Below are 13,424 nucleotides of genomic sequence, written 5' to 3'. Positions count from 1 at the left end.
ATGGGAATGGATGCCATGATCTTAGTTTTCTGAATGTTGAGCTTTCAGTTCAGTTCGGTCACTCAGTCGTGTGAGACTCTTTGCTACCACATGGACTGCAGCACGCCAGGCCTCCCTGTCCATCACCAACTCCCAGAGTTTACTCAAGCTCATGTCCACTGAGTCAGTGATACCATCCAACCATCTCATCCTCTGTCATCCCCTTCTCCTTCTAACTTCAATCTTTCCCAGAATCAGGATCTTTTCAAATGAGTCAGCTCTTTGCATCAGGTGGCTAAAGTATTGGAGTTTCAGTTTCAACATCAGTCCTTCCAATGAACATTCAGGACTGATTTCCTTTGGAATGGACTGGTCGGATATCCTTGCAGTCCAAGGGACTCTCAACAGTCTTTTCCAATACCACAGTTCAAAAGCATCAATTATTGGGTACTCAGCTTTCTTTCAGAAAAGGCAAGGGCAACCCACTCCAGTACACTTGCCTGGGAAGTCCCATGGGCGGAGGAGCCTCGTAAGCTGCAGTCCATGGGGTCGCAAAGAGTCGGACACGACTGAACAACTTCACTTTTCAATTTCATGCACTTGAGAGGGAAATGGCAACCCACTCCAGTATTCTTGCCTGGAGAATCCCAGAGATGGGAGCCTAGTGGGCTGCCATCTATGGGGTCGCACAGAGTCGGACACGACTGATGCAACTTAGGAGCAGCAGCAGCAGCTTTCTTTGTAGTTCAACTCTCACATCCATACATGACTACTGGAAAAACCATAGCCTTGACTAGATAGACCTTTTTTGGCTAACTAATGTCTCTGCTTTTTAATATGCTGTCTAGGTTGGTCAAAACTTTTCTTCCAAGGAGTAATCATCTTTTTATTTCATGGCTGCAGTCACCATCTACAGTGATTTTGGAGCCCCAAACAGTAAAGTCTGCCACTGTTTCCTGATCTATTTGCCACGAAGTGATGGGATGGGATGCCATGATCTTTATTTTCTGAATGCTGAGCTTTAAGCCAACATTCTCACTCTCCTCTTTCACATTCATCAAGAGGCTCTTTAGTTCTTCTTTGCTTTCTGACATAAGGGTGCTGTCATCTGCGAATCTGAGACTATTGATATTTCTCCCAGCAATCTTGATTCCAGCTTGTGCTTCATCCAGCCTGGCATTAGCATGATGTAGTCTGCATATAAGTTAAATAAGCAGGGTGACAATATACAGCCTTGATGTACTCCTTTTCCTATGTGGAACCAGTCTGTTGCCTCATATTCAGTTCTAACTGTTGCTTCCTGATTTGCATACAGATTTCTCAATAGGTAGTTCAGGTGGTCTGGTATTCCCATATCTTGAAGAATTTTCCACAGTGTATTGTGATCCACACAGTCAAAGGCTTTGGCATAGTCAATAAAGCAGATGTAGATATTTTTCTGGAAGTCTCTTGTTTTTTCAATGACCCAGCAGATGTTGGCAATTTGATCTCTGGCTCTTCTGCCTTTTCTAAAACCAGCTTGAACATCTGGATGTTCATGGTTCACATATTGCTGAAGTCTGGCTTGGAGAATTTTGAGCATTACTTTTCTAGCGTGTAAGATGAGTGCAATGGTTTGATAGTTTGAGCATTCTTTGGCATTGCCTTTCTTAGGGATTGAAATGAAAACTGACATTTTCCAGTCCTGTGGCCACTGCTGAGTTTTCCAAATTTGCTGGCATATTGAGTGCAGCACTTTCACAGCATCATCTTTCAGAATTTAAAATAGCTCAAGTGGAATTCCATCACCTCCGCTAGCTTTGTTCATAGTGATACTTCTGAAAGCCGACTTGACTTCACATTCCAGGATGTCTGGCTCTAGGTTAGTGCTCACACCATCGTGATTATCTGGGTCATGAAGATCTTTTCTGTACATTTCTTCTGTTATTCCTGCCACCATTATCTTCATTACCTCCACCATAATTTGGCTGCAGATAAAAGCAGGGAGGGAGCAGAGCTCAACCGATCAACAGAAAATTGAATTAAAGATTTACTGAGCATGGCCCCTCCCATCAGAACAAGATCCAGTATCCCCCTCAGTCAGTCCATCCCATTAGGAAGCTTTCATAAGCCTTTTATCCTTCTCTGTCAGAGGGTAGACAGACTGAAAACCATCATCACAAAAACTCGCCAATCTGATCACATGGACAACAGCCTTGTCTAACTCAATGAAACTATGAGCCAGGCCATATAGGACCACCCAAGATGGACGGGTCATGGTGGAGAATTCTGACAAAATGTGGTCCACTGGAGAAGGGATTGGCAAACAACTTCAGTATTCCTGCCTTGAGAACCCTATGGACAGTATGAAAAGGCAAAAAGATAGGACACTGAAAGATGAACTCCCAGGTCTGTGGGTCCCCAATATGCTACTGAAGATCAGTGGAGAAATAACTTCAAAAAGAATTAAGAGACGGAGCCAAAGCAAAAACAACACGCAGTTGTAGATGTGACTGGTGATGGAAGCAAGGTCTGATGTTGTAAAGAGCAATACTGCATAGGAACTTGGAATGATAGGTCCATGAATCAAGGCAAATTGGAAGTGATCAAGCAGGAGATGGCAAGAGAGAACATCAACATTTTAGGAAACAGTGAACTAAAATGGATCAGAATGGGTGATTTTAAGTCAAATGACCATTATCTACTACTGTGGGCAAGAATCCCTTAGAAGAAATGGAGTAGCCCGCATAGTCAACAAGAGTCCAAAATCAGTACTTGGATGCAGTCTCAAAAATGACAGAATGATCTCTTTGTTCGTTTCCAAGGTAAACCATTCAATATCATGGTAATCCAAGTCTATTCCCTACCATAATGCTGAAGAAGCTAATTTTGAGTGGTTCTATGAAGACCTACGAGACCTTTTAGAATTAACAACCAAAAAAGATGTCCTTTTCATTATAGGGGTCTGGAATGCAAAAGTAGGAACTCAAGAAATACCTAGAGTAACAGGCAAATTTTGCCTTGGGCTACAGAATGAAGCATGGCAAAGGTTAAAGATTTCTGCCAAGAGAACACACTGGTCATAACAAACACCCTCTTCCAACAACACAAGAGAAGACTCTACACATGGACATCACCAGATGGTGAACACCGAAATCAGATTGATTATATTATTTGCAGTCAAAGATGGAGAAGCTCTATATAGTCAGAAGAAACACTACTGAGAGCTGACTATGGCTCAGTTCATGAACTCCTTGTTGCCAAATTCAGACATAAATTGAAGAAAGTAGGGAAAACCACTAGACCGTTCTGGTATGAACTAAATCAAATCCCTAAGGATTATACAGTGGAAGTGAGAAATAGATTTAAGGGACTAGATCTGATAGACAGAGTACCTGATAAACTATGGATGGAGGATCATGATATTGTACAAGAGACAGGGAATAAGACCATCCCCAAAAAAGAAACGCAGAAAACAAAATGGCTGTCTGAGGAGGCCTTACAATAATAGATGTGAAAAGTGGAGAAGTGAAAAGCCAAAGAGAAAAGGAATGATTTACACATTTGAATGCAGAGTTCCAAAGAATGGCAAAGAGAGATAAAAAGCCTTCCTCAGGGATCAGTGCAAAGAAATAGAGGAAAACAATAGAATGGGAAAAACTAGAGATTTCTTCAAGAAATTTAGAGATACCAAGTGAACATTTCATTCAAAGATGGGCTCAATAAGAGACCGAAATGGTATGGACATAACAGAAGCAGAAGATATTAACAGGAGGTGGCAAGAGTACACAGAAGAACTGTTGAGCTTTAAGCCAACTTTTTCACTCTTCTCTTTCACTTTCATCAAGAGGCTCTTCATTTCTTCACTTTCTGCCATAAAGGAGGTATAATCTGCATACCTGAGGTTATTGATATTTCTCCCAGCAATCTTGACTCCAGCTTGTGCTTCATCCAGCCCAGCATTTCTCATCATGTACCCTGCATATAAGTTAATTAAGCAAGGTGACAATATAGAGCCTTGAGGTACTCCTTTCAATATTTGGAACCAGTCTGTTGTTCCATGTCCAGTTGTAGCTGTTGCTTCCTGACCTGCATACAGATTTCTCAAGAGGCAGGTCAGATGGTCTGGTATTCCCATCTTGAAGAATTTTCCATAGTTTACTGTGATCCACACAATCCAAGGCTTTGGCATAGTCAATAAAGCAGAAATAGATGTTTTCTGGAACTCTCTTGCTTTTCTGATGATCCAGCAGATCTTGGCATTTGATCTCTGGTTCCTCTGCCTTTTCTAAATCCAGCTTGCACATCTGGAAATTCAAGCTGCCTTGGAGAATTTTTATCATTACTTTACTAGCGTGTGAGATGACTGCAATTGTGTGGTAATTTGAGCATTCTTCGGCATTGCCTTTCTTTGGATTGGAATGAAAACTGACCTTTTGCAGTCCTGTGGCCACTGCTGAGTTTTCCAAATTTGCTGGCATATTGAGTGCAGCACTTTCACTGCATCATCTTTTAGGATTTAAAATAACTCAACTGGAATTCCATCACCTCCACTAGCTTTGCTTGTAGTGGAGGTGATGGAATTCTCTTGCTTTTCTGATGATCCAGCAGATGTTGGCAATTTGATCTCTGGTTCCTCTGCTTGCTTTTCTGATGATTCAGAAGATCTTGGCAATTTGATCTCTGGTTCCTCTGCCTTTTCTAAATCCAGCTTGCACATCTGGAAATTCAAGCTGCCTTGGAGAATTTTTATCATTACTTTACTAGCGTGTGAGATGACTGCAATTATGTGGTAATTTGAGCATTCTTTGGCATTGCCTTTCTTAGGGATTGGAATGAAAACTTACCTTTTGCAGTCCTGTGGCCACTGCTGAGTTTTCCAAATTTGCTGGCATATTGAGTGCAGCACTTTCACTGCATCATCTTTTAGGCTTTAAAATAACTCAACTGGAATTTCATTACCTCCACTAGCTTTGCTTGTAGTGATGCTTCCTAAGGCCCACTTGACTTCTCATTCCAGGATGTCTGGCTCTTGGTGAGTGATCACACTATCGTGATTATCTGAGTCATGAAGATCTTTTTTGTACAGTTCTTCTATGTATTCGTGCCACCTCTCCTTAATATCTTCTACTTCTGTTAGGTCTCTACTATTTCTGTCCTTTATTGAGCCCATCTTTGCATGAAATGTTCCCTTGGTATCTCTAATTTTCTTGACGAGATCTCTAGTCTTTCCCATTCTCTTGTTTTTCTCTATTTCATGCACTGATCACTGAGGGAGGCTTTCTTATCTCTCCTTGTTATTCTTTGGAAGTCTGCATTCAAATGTGTAAATCTTTCCTTTTCTCCTTTGCTTTTTGCTTCTTTGCACAGCTAGTTGTAAGGCCTCCTCAGACAGCCATTTTGCTTTTTTGCATTTTTTTTTTTTTTTTTTTTTTTTATGTTCTTGATCCCTGTCTCCTGTACAATGCCACAAACCTCCATCTGTAGTTCATCAAGCACTCTGTCTATCAGATCTAGTTGCTTAAATCTATTTCCCACTTCCACTGTATAATCATTAGAGATTTGATTTAGGTCATACCTGAGTGGTCTAGTGGTTTTCTCTACTGTCCTTTTTTTTTTTTTTTAATTTTTTTGTGTATTTATTTATTTTGGAGGATAATTACTTTACAATATTGTATTGGCTTTGCTATACATTGACAATTTAAATTTGAATTTGGCAATAAGTAGTTCATGATCTGAGCCACAGTCAGCTCCCAGTCTTGTTTTCACTGACTGTATAGAGCTTGTCCATCTTTGGCTGCAAAGAATATGATCAATCTGATTTCAGTGTTGACCATCTGGTGATGTCCATGTATATGAGGTTTCTCTTGTGTTGTTGGAAGAGGGTGTTTGCTTTGACCAGTTTGTTTTCTTTGCAAAACTCTATTAGTACCCCCCCCCCATTTTTTTAATAGTTTTTGCCCGGCTTCATTTTGTAATCCAAGGAAAAATTTGCCTATTACTCCTGGTGTTTCTTGAATTCCTAGCTTTGCATTCCAGTCCCTGAAAATGAAAAAAGATATCTTTTTTGAGTGTTTGTTCTATAAGGTCTTGTAGGTCTTCATAAAATCATTTAACATCAGCTTCTTCAGCATTACTTATTGGGGCATAGACTTGGATTACTGTGATATTGAATGGTTTACCTTGGAAAGGAACAGAGATCATTCTGTCATTTTTGAGACTGCATCCAAGTACTTCATTTCAGACTCTTTTGTTGACTATTCTGGCTACTCTATTTCTTCTAAGGGATTCTTGCCCACAGTAGCAGATAATGATCATTTGACTTAAAATCACCCATTCCGATCCATTTTAGTTCACTGTTTCCTAAAATGTTGATGTTCTCTCTTGCCATCTCCTACTTGATCACTTCCAATTTGCCTTGATTCATGGACCTATCATTCCAAGTTCCTATGCAGTATTGCTCTTTACAACATCAGACCTTGCTTCCATCACCAGTCACAACTACAACTGCGTGTTGTTTTTGCTTTGGCTCCGTCTCTTAATTCTTTTTGAAGTTATTTCTCCACTGATCTTCAGTAGCATATTGGGGACCCACAGACCTGGGAGTTCATCTTTCAGTGTCCTATCTTTTTGCCTTTTCATACTGTCCATAGGGTTCTCAAGGCAGGAATACTGAAGTTGTTTGCCAATCCCTTCTCCAGTGGACCACATTTTGTCAGAACTCTCCACCATGACCCGTCCATCTTGGGTGGTCCTATATGGCCTGGCTCATAGTTTCATTGAGTTAGACAAGGCTGTTGTCCATGTGATCAGATTGGCGAGTTTTTGTGATGGTAGTTCTCAATCTGTCTGCCCTCTGATGCCCTCTATCAGCACCTACTGTGTTACTGGGATTCCTCTGACCTTGGACGTGGCGTATCTCCTCAAGGCTGGTCCAGCGAAGCGCAGTTGCCTCTACTGTCCTTCTCCATGGGGTATCTTCTCTTGGCGGCTTGGTACTCCAGTGTCAGGCACCTCCTGGGCAGTACTATAGTGCCTCCTGTGAGCCACTTCACTGTTATGTAAATACTGCTAATGGTCTTGACTGTGCCCAAAGCCCTGAAACTTGCATTCCTCGAAAACTGATGTAACCTGGCTCTCTGCTTCCTTGCCTCCCATTCAAGGGAGCGGACTCTCTCTTGTGTATTAGTGTGTCTACTAAGGAACTCATAAATAATACTCTCTGGATCTGCTTTGTAAATTTCCTCTTTAATCTCCTTCATCTCCTTCTCCACCGTCTCTCCCAGTTTTGCTCATGATGTATATTATACGGAAGCATTAAGTAACAGTAGGCACTGGTGAGATGATTCAGCTATTCAATCTCTAGATTCTATTTGGTCAGAGGCTATAACATTAGTGCATAAGATAATGTGTCCCTGGGCTTATGCTGGCCAGACCTGGAAGCTATGGATTATCCAGCACTTGCCAGATAGATTATATAAAGCATCCTTCAAATGAAATTTTCTTGTCAACATTTTAACAAAATTGTATGGAAAACCCAATACTATGTTAAAGAATGCCAATCCACTTGTATAGTTTTTGTTTTACCTTATAGTTTTTCCATAGGTATAATATGCAGAGTAAAATACACGCATTTCCAACACACCTTGGAAGAAAAGCTATGACAAACTTTGTGTATTAAAAAGCAGACCTTTGCCAGAAAAGGTCCATATAGTCAAAGCTATGATTTTTCCAGTAGTCATGTACAGATGTGAGAGTTGAAACAGAGAAGGCTGAGCACCAAAGAATTGATGTTTTTGGACTGTGGTGCTAGAGAAGACTCTTGAGAGTTCCTTGGATATCCAGGAGATCAAAACAGTCAATCTTAAAGGAAATAAACTCTGAATATTCATTGGAAGGGCTGATACTGAAGCTGAAGCTCCAATACTTTGGCCACCTGCTGCAAAGAGCCAACTCATTGGAGAAGACACTGATGCTGGGAAAGATTGAGAGCAGGAAGAGAAGAGGGCAACAGAGGATGAGATGGTTGGATGGCATCATCGACTTAATGGACATGAGTTAGAGGGAACTCCTGGAAATTGTGAGGGATAGGGAAGCCTGGAATGCTGCAGTCCATGGGGTTGCAAAGGGTTGGACACTACTGAGCGACTGAAGAATTAATATCCTGTTAATTTTGCCTTTACTCCTGACTGAGAAGTCCCCAAATGAAGGCACAGAACTTTTTATTTCCCTAGATGTTTTCCTTATGGCTTTTCTCTCTCAACTCTCACTCCCCAACCCCCACCTACATGTCATCTCTGTCTAGCTTCCATCACTGTGTGTCTGTTGATATAAAAGTTTAGAGTTTATAAATACTTTATGTAAAAGGAAGCAGTATGTATACATCTTATTTCTGGCTTATTTTATTCTATATAATGTTTCTGAGAGTCATTCACACTGTGTACCAATCATTTCTTTTTATTCTGTGATGTTTTCCTTGTCATTTGGTATGCCATTGTGTAAATATATGATGTTTTGTTAATCTACTGTCTTTGTTGGACATTTGATTGATTTTCATTTTTGATGATTATGAATTAAACTGCTTAATCCATTATTGTATTTTGGTGGAGATATGCATTCATTTCTGTTGGAAATTGTTATGGCTTGAATCGTGCCTCCCCTAATTCATTTTGTTGAAGTCCTAACACTCAGTATCTAAGAATGAGATCTTATTTGGAAGTAGGATCATGCAAACAATTAGTTTAGAGGAGGTTATACTGGAATGAGGTAGTCCTAATCCCATATGGCCAGTGTCCTTATAGAAAGGAGGGATTTTAGATACACATACACACACAGAGGGAATGCCATGAGAAGACTGCAGTGCTCCTTCCAAGCAGTGTTGAAAATGTTAGTCACTCAGTTGTGTCCAACTCTCTGTGACCTCTGTCCATGGGATTCTCCAGGCAAGAATACTGGAATGAGTAGCAATTTTCTTCTCCAGAGGATCTTCCTGTCCCAGGGATTGAACATGGGTCTCCTGAATTGCAGGCAGATTCTTTACCGTCTGAGCCACCAGGGAATCCTAACTACTCTGAACACAACTGATCTTGTCTACCAGACAAGGAAGTACCTAAAAGCTAGGACAGAGATCTGAAACATCTTTCTTTAGTGCCTTCAGAGGGAGCAATGGTCCTGCTGATACCTTGGTCTCCAACTTCTAGCATCCAGGATAGTGAAATAATACATTTCCGTTGTTTCTGTCATCCAATTTGTGTATTTCGTTATGACAGTTCTAGAATACCAATATAGGTATACACTTAGAAGTAGAATTGCTGAGACACAGAGTAAGAATCAGTTAAACTTTATTGTAAACTACCAGTTTCCTAAATTGTTACACATTTTACAGTCCCAAAAGCAGTATACATTTGCTTTATTCTTAGCATTTGGATTATCTATATTTTTCATTGTGGCCATTCCAGTGAGTGTGTAGTGATTTTTCACAATAGACTTCCTTTTTGCATTCCTCTGGTTAATTAACTAATGTGAGCATCTAATCATATATTTACTGGCTTTATGAATATTTTTTCCGTGAAGTTTTTGTTCAAGTCTTTTGTTAATTTTTAAACTCAGTTGTGTTTTCATTGATGTTTGTACATGTTTGTCTCTTCTGAATAAAAGTTTTATTAGATATATATATTATATATATAGAGAGAGTATATATATATATATATAATATATTGAATATATTTTTCTCAGTCTATGCATGTTTTTTCCCATATTTTAGGTGATGTATTTGACAAGAAAAATATTAAATTTTGATAAACAGTGAAAGTAAAATCACTCAGTCATGTCTGACTCTTTGCAACCCCATGGACTGTAGTCTACCAGGCTCCTCTGTTCATGAAATTTTCCAGGCAAGAGTACTAGACTGGGTTGCCATTTCCTTCTCTAGAGAATCTTCCTCACTCAGGGATCAAACCCAGGTCTCCAACATAACAGACAGATATTTTTCCATCTGAGCCACTAGGGAAGCCCAAAATTTTGATGAAGACAGTTTTATTTTTTTATTCTTCTTTGGTTAATGCTGTTTGTATTTTTTTCTAAGAAATGTTTGCTTACTCCAGGACCAGGAAGATATTTTCTTATGTCTTTAAGCAGAACTTCATGGTTTTAACTCTTTTTGCATGTAGCTTTACAGCTTATTTCAAATTAACTTTTGAGCATAGCCAAAATCTCAAGGTTTGCTTTTTTCACTTTTATGTCCAGAAACTGTCCTTTTGGTTAGGTTGGGAGACCCAAAGTTCAGTTCAGTTTAGTCACTCATTTGTGTCCGACTCTTTGTGATTCCAAGGACAGCAGCACACCAGGCTTCCCTGACCATCACCAACTCCCAGAGCTTGCACAAACTCATGTCCATTGAGTCGGTGATGCCATCCAATCATCTTATCCTCTGTTGTCCCCTTCTCCTTCTGACTTCAATCTTTCCCAGCATCAGGGTCTTTTCCAATGAGTCAGTTCTCACTTCAGGTGGCCAAAGTATTGGAGTTTCAGCTTCAGCATCAGTGCTTCCAATGAATATTCAGCGCTAATTTCCCTTAGGATTGATTGGTTTGATCTCCTTGCAGTTCAAGGGACTTCTCCAGGTCCCTTGAACCACAGTTCAAAAGCATCAATTCTTCAGCACTCAGCTTTCTTTATAGTCCAATTCTCGCATCCATACGTGACTACTGGAAAAATCATAGCTTTGACTAGATGGACCTTTGCTGGCAAAGTGATGTCTCTGCTTTTTAATATGCTGTCTTGGTTGGTCATAGATTTTCTTCCAAGGAGCCACTGTCTTTAAATTTCATGGCTGAAGTCACCATCTGCAGTAATTTTGGAGCCCCTCAAAATAAAAAGCTCTAGACTCAGCCAAATGTAAAGGAACTTAAGGAGAGGATTGAGATGCCAAATGTAAAGGGGCTTAAGGAGAGGGTGGAGATGCATTAGAAATACTGTATTTCAGATTCAATCAGAAGATTCAATTAAATTTAGCCACATAGTGGCTGCCAAAATTAAGTGTATTTTTAAGTCAGTGGCAGAGCATTTGTGAGACAGTGGGAACCATGTGAAGCAGAAGCCTGTGGCTAGCCCTTCAGTCTGTCTCCATCCCCAAACCAAGATGCACATGTTACTGCAGCACACAATCTGCCACATCCATTCCTACAAATCACTTGATGACCTTGTTAGTTTGGATTTGAGATCATGCAAGTAGTGGGGATCTTGTGTCCAACAGTGGGGACAAAAGAAAACAGCCATCTGGGGGTGTTAGCAATGCAGCTGCAGATGACTATGTGCAAGTATGTGGGCACACACACATATATGTGCATTCATGTGCATGTACATATGTGTGTGTGCATATGTGTGTGAGTGCATGTGTGCTATGTATTCATGTGCACATGTACTATCCAGAGTATGGGTCAGGCCATGTTGTCAGGTACACTCCCTTACAACTCCAGAATTCCTCCAGAAGAAATGGACTATGTGCTCACTGTGCATCTTCAGAATTTACCTTTTCTTATGTATTTTTTATCTCCTCATCATTTGTCATTTATTCAACATTTTGCTTACTTGTTTTTGTTTTAAATTTCAATGTTTTTGGAGGAGGAGTGGAATATCGCTTTTTTTTTTTTTTTTAATTTTAAGAGCTTCCTTTTTCCTTTCTTGCCTCCTTCTTTCTGTTCTTCCTCCTTCCTTCCTGCCTTTCCTTGTCTTTCTATCTCTCTTCTTTAAATAGCCTGTTGCTGTTTTATGGAAAGAATATAATTTCAAACTTCACTAAGTATTCTAGACTTTAAAAATGTTAATGTACCTTCCATTACCCCAATTACCTGTTTGTTCCACTGTCAGATTTTGTTACTTTTCCCTTGGCCAGTCATTCATTCAGCAAATATTCATTGAACATCTTCAATGCGCATCAACAGTTCTAGCCCTTGGGGTACATCAGTGATTTTTCTTTAAATGTCTGGTTTTCTTGGTTGTCATTTTTAATTTCATATCTAAGAATGAAGCAATAATAAACCTGACTGGGAGCCTGTGCACATGGGTAGGGACTGTCTACTGGAGGTTTTTACCTTGAAATGAGCAGATTAAGCCTCAGCCAGCCTTACTGAATGGAGGAAAGGGCAGGGCCATAAGTTTGCATGCTTCTCTCAAGTCTTCTAATGACCATATCAGACACTCTAAATCTTGAGCAGCTTGTTCATACCTCTCTACCTGGAAAGAGCAAGTCTGGCTACTGAGATTCCTTTGTGTCTATTGTTTGTGGGTGATGACATACATAGTAGTAGGAATCTACTACTCCATATAAAAATTAATTCTCGACTTTCCCAACAACCAATCCTGCAAATGCTCCATAGAGCCAAAACCATTCAGAGTTGAGGACAGTTGGCACCTTTCAGTAATTCTGTACTTTCCCAAGCATCCATGTTGCATCTTCTGAACTCTAATTTTTTGTGGACATTCTTTTATCTTTATGTCTTCTTGAACTCAGTTTAATTATCTCTTCTGCAAATGTCATTTTCTTGAGTCTTCTCATTGCCTTGCTTTCATTTAAATGAAATCCTGGGAGGGAGAGAATATAAATGCATGAGGTCAGTCTACTACTTGGGACTAAAAGCCTGATTGGAAATTTTTGAATGTGTAGATCATGTAGAGAAGAACCAGTGTTTTTACAATATAGATCTTTCCCTGTCAGAAGCATAGTATGCCTTTCTGTTTGTTCAGATATATTTCATATTTCACATTTTTGGGTTATCTTGATATATTTATGAGATTTATTTTTCACATAACTTGTCTTTCTTTTTGTTAGTGTGACTGATGATTTTTTCCCCTGTAGGCAATTTTGTTGTAGGTTCCTGATGCTACATAAGAAATTTCATTAATACTTCTATTAATTTTGACTTTTTAAATTGAGCTCATATTAATTCAATTAATTTTTCAATTGGTTATCTTATATTTACAAGGTGAACTATCTTGAAAAGTGAAAAGTGAAATTGAAGTTGCTCAGTCATGTCCATCTCTTGGACATGAGACCCGATGGACTGTAGCCTACCAGGCTCCTCCATTCATGGGATTTTCCAGTCAAGAATACTGGAGTGGGTTGACATTTCCTTCTACAGAAGATCTTTGTGACTCAGGGATTGAACCCGGGTCTCCCACATTGTAGGCAGACTCTACCATCTGAGCCACCAGGGAAGTCCTCAAACTATCCTACTATCTACAAAAAAAAGAAAAAAAAATGACAGTTTTAATTTTTCCTATCTAATATTAAACCTTATTTGCTTGGTAGTTTTGATTAATACATAGTAAGAGAGCTTTCAGTATGGTCATGACTAATAGCAATGATTGAGGTCATTCTTATCTTAAAACTGTTTCATATGGATGCCTTCATGTTTTGCCACTAATGTGATGTTTCCTTAGATTTCTTGGAGAAAGTGCTTAAAAGG

This window comes from Bos mutus, chromosome 2 (genome assembly GCF_027580195.1).
Source record: "Bos mutus isolate GX-2022 chromosome 2, NWIPB_WYAK_1.1, whole genome shotgun sequence".
In the NCBI taxonomy this organism is placed as follows: Eukaryota; Metazoa; Chordata; class Mammalia; order Artiodactyla; family Bovidae; genus Bos; species Bos mutus.
This window is presented reverse-complemented; position numbering follows the sequence as displayed.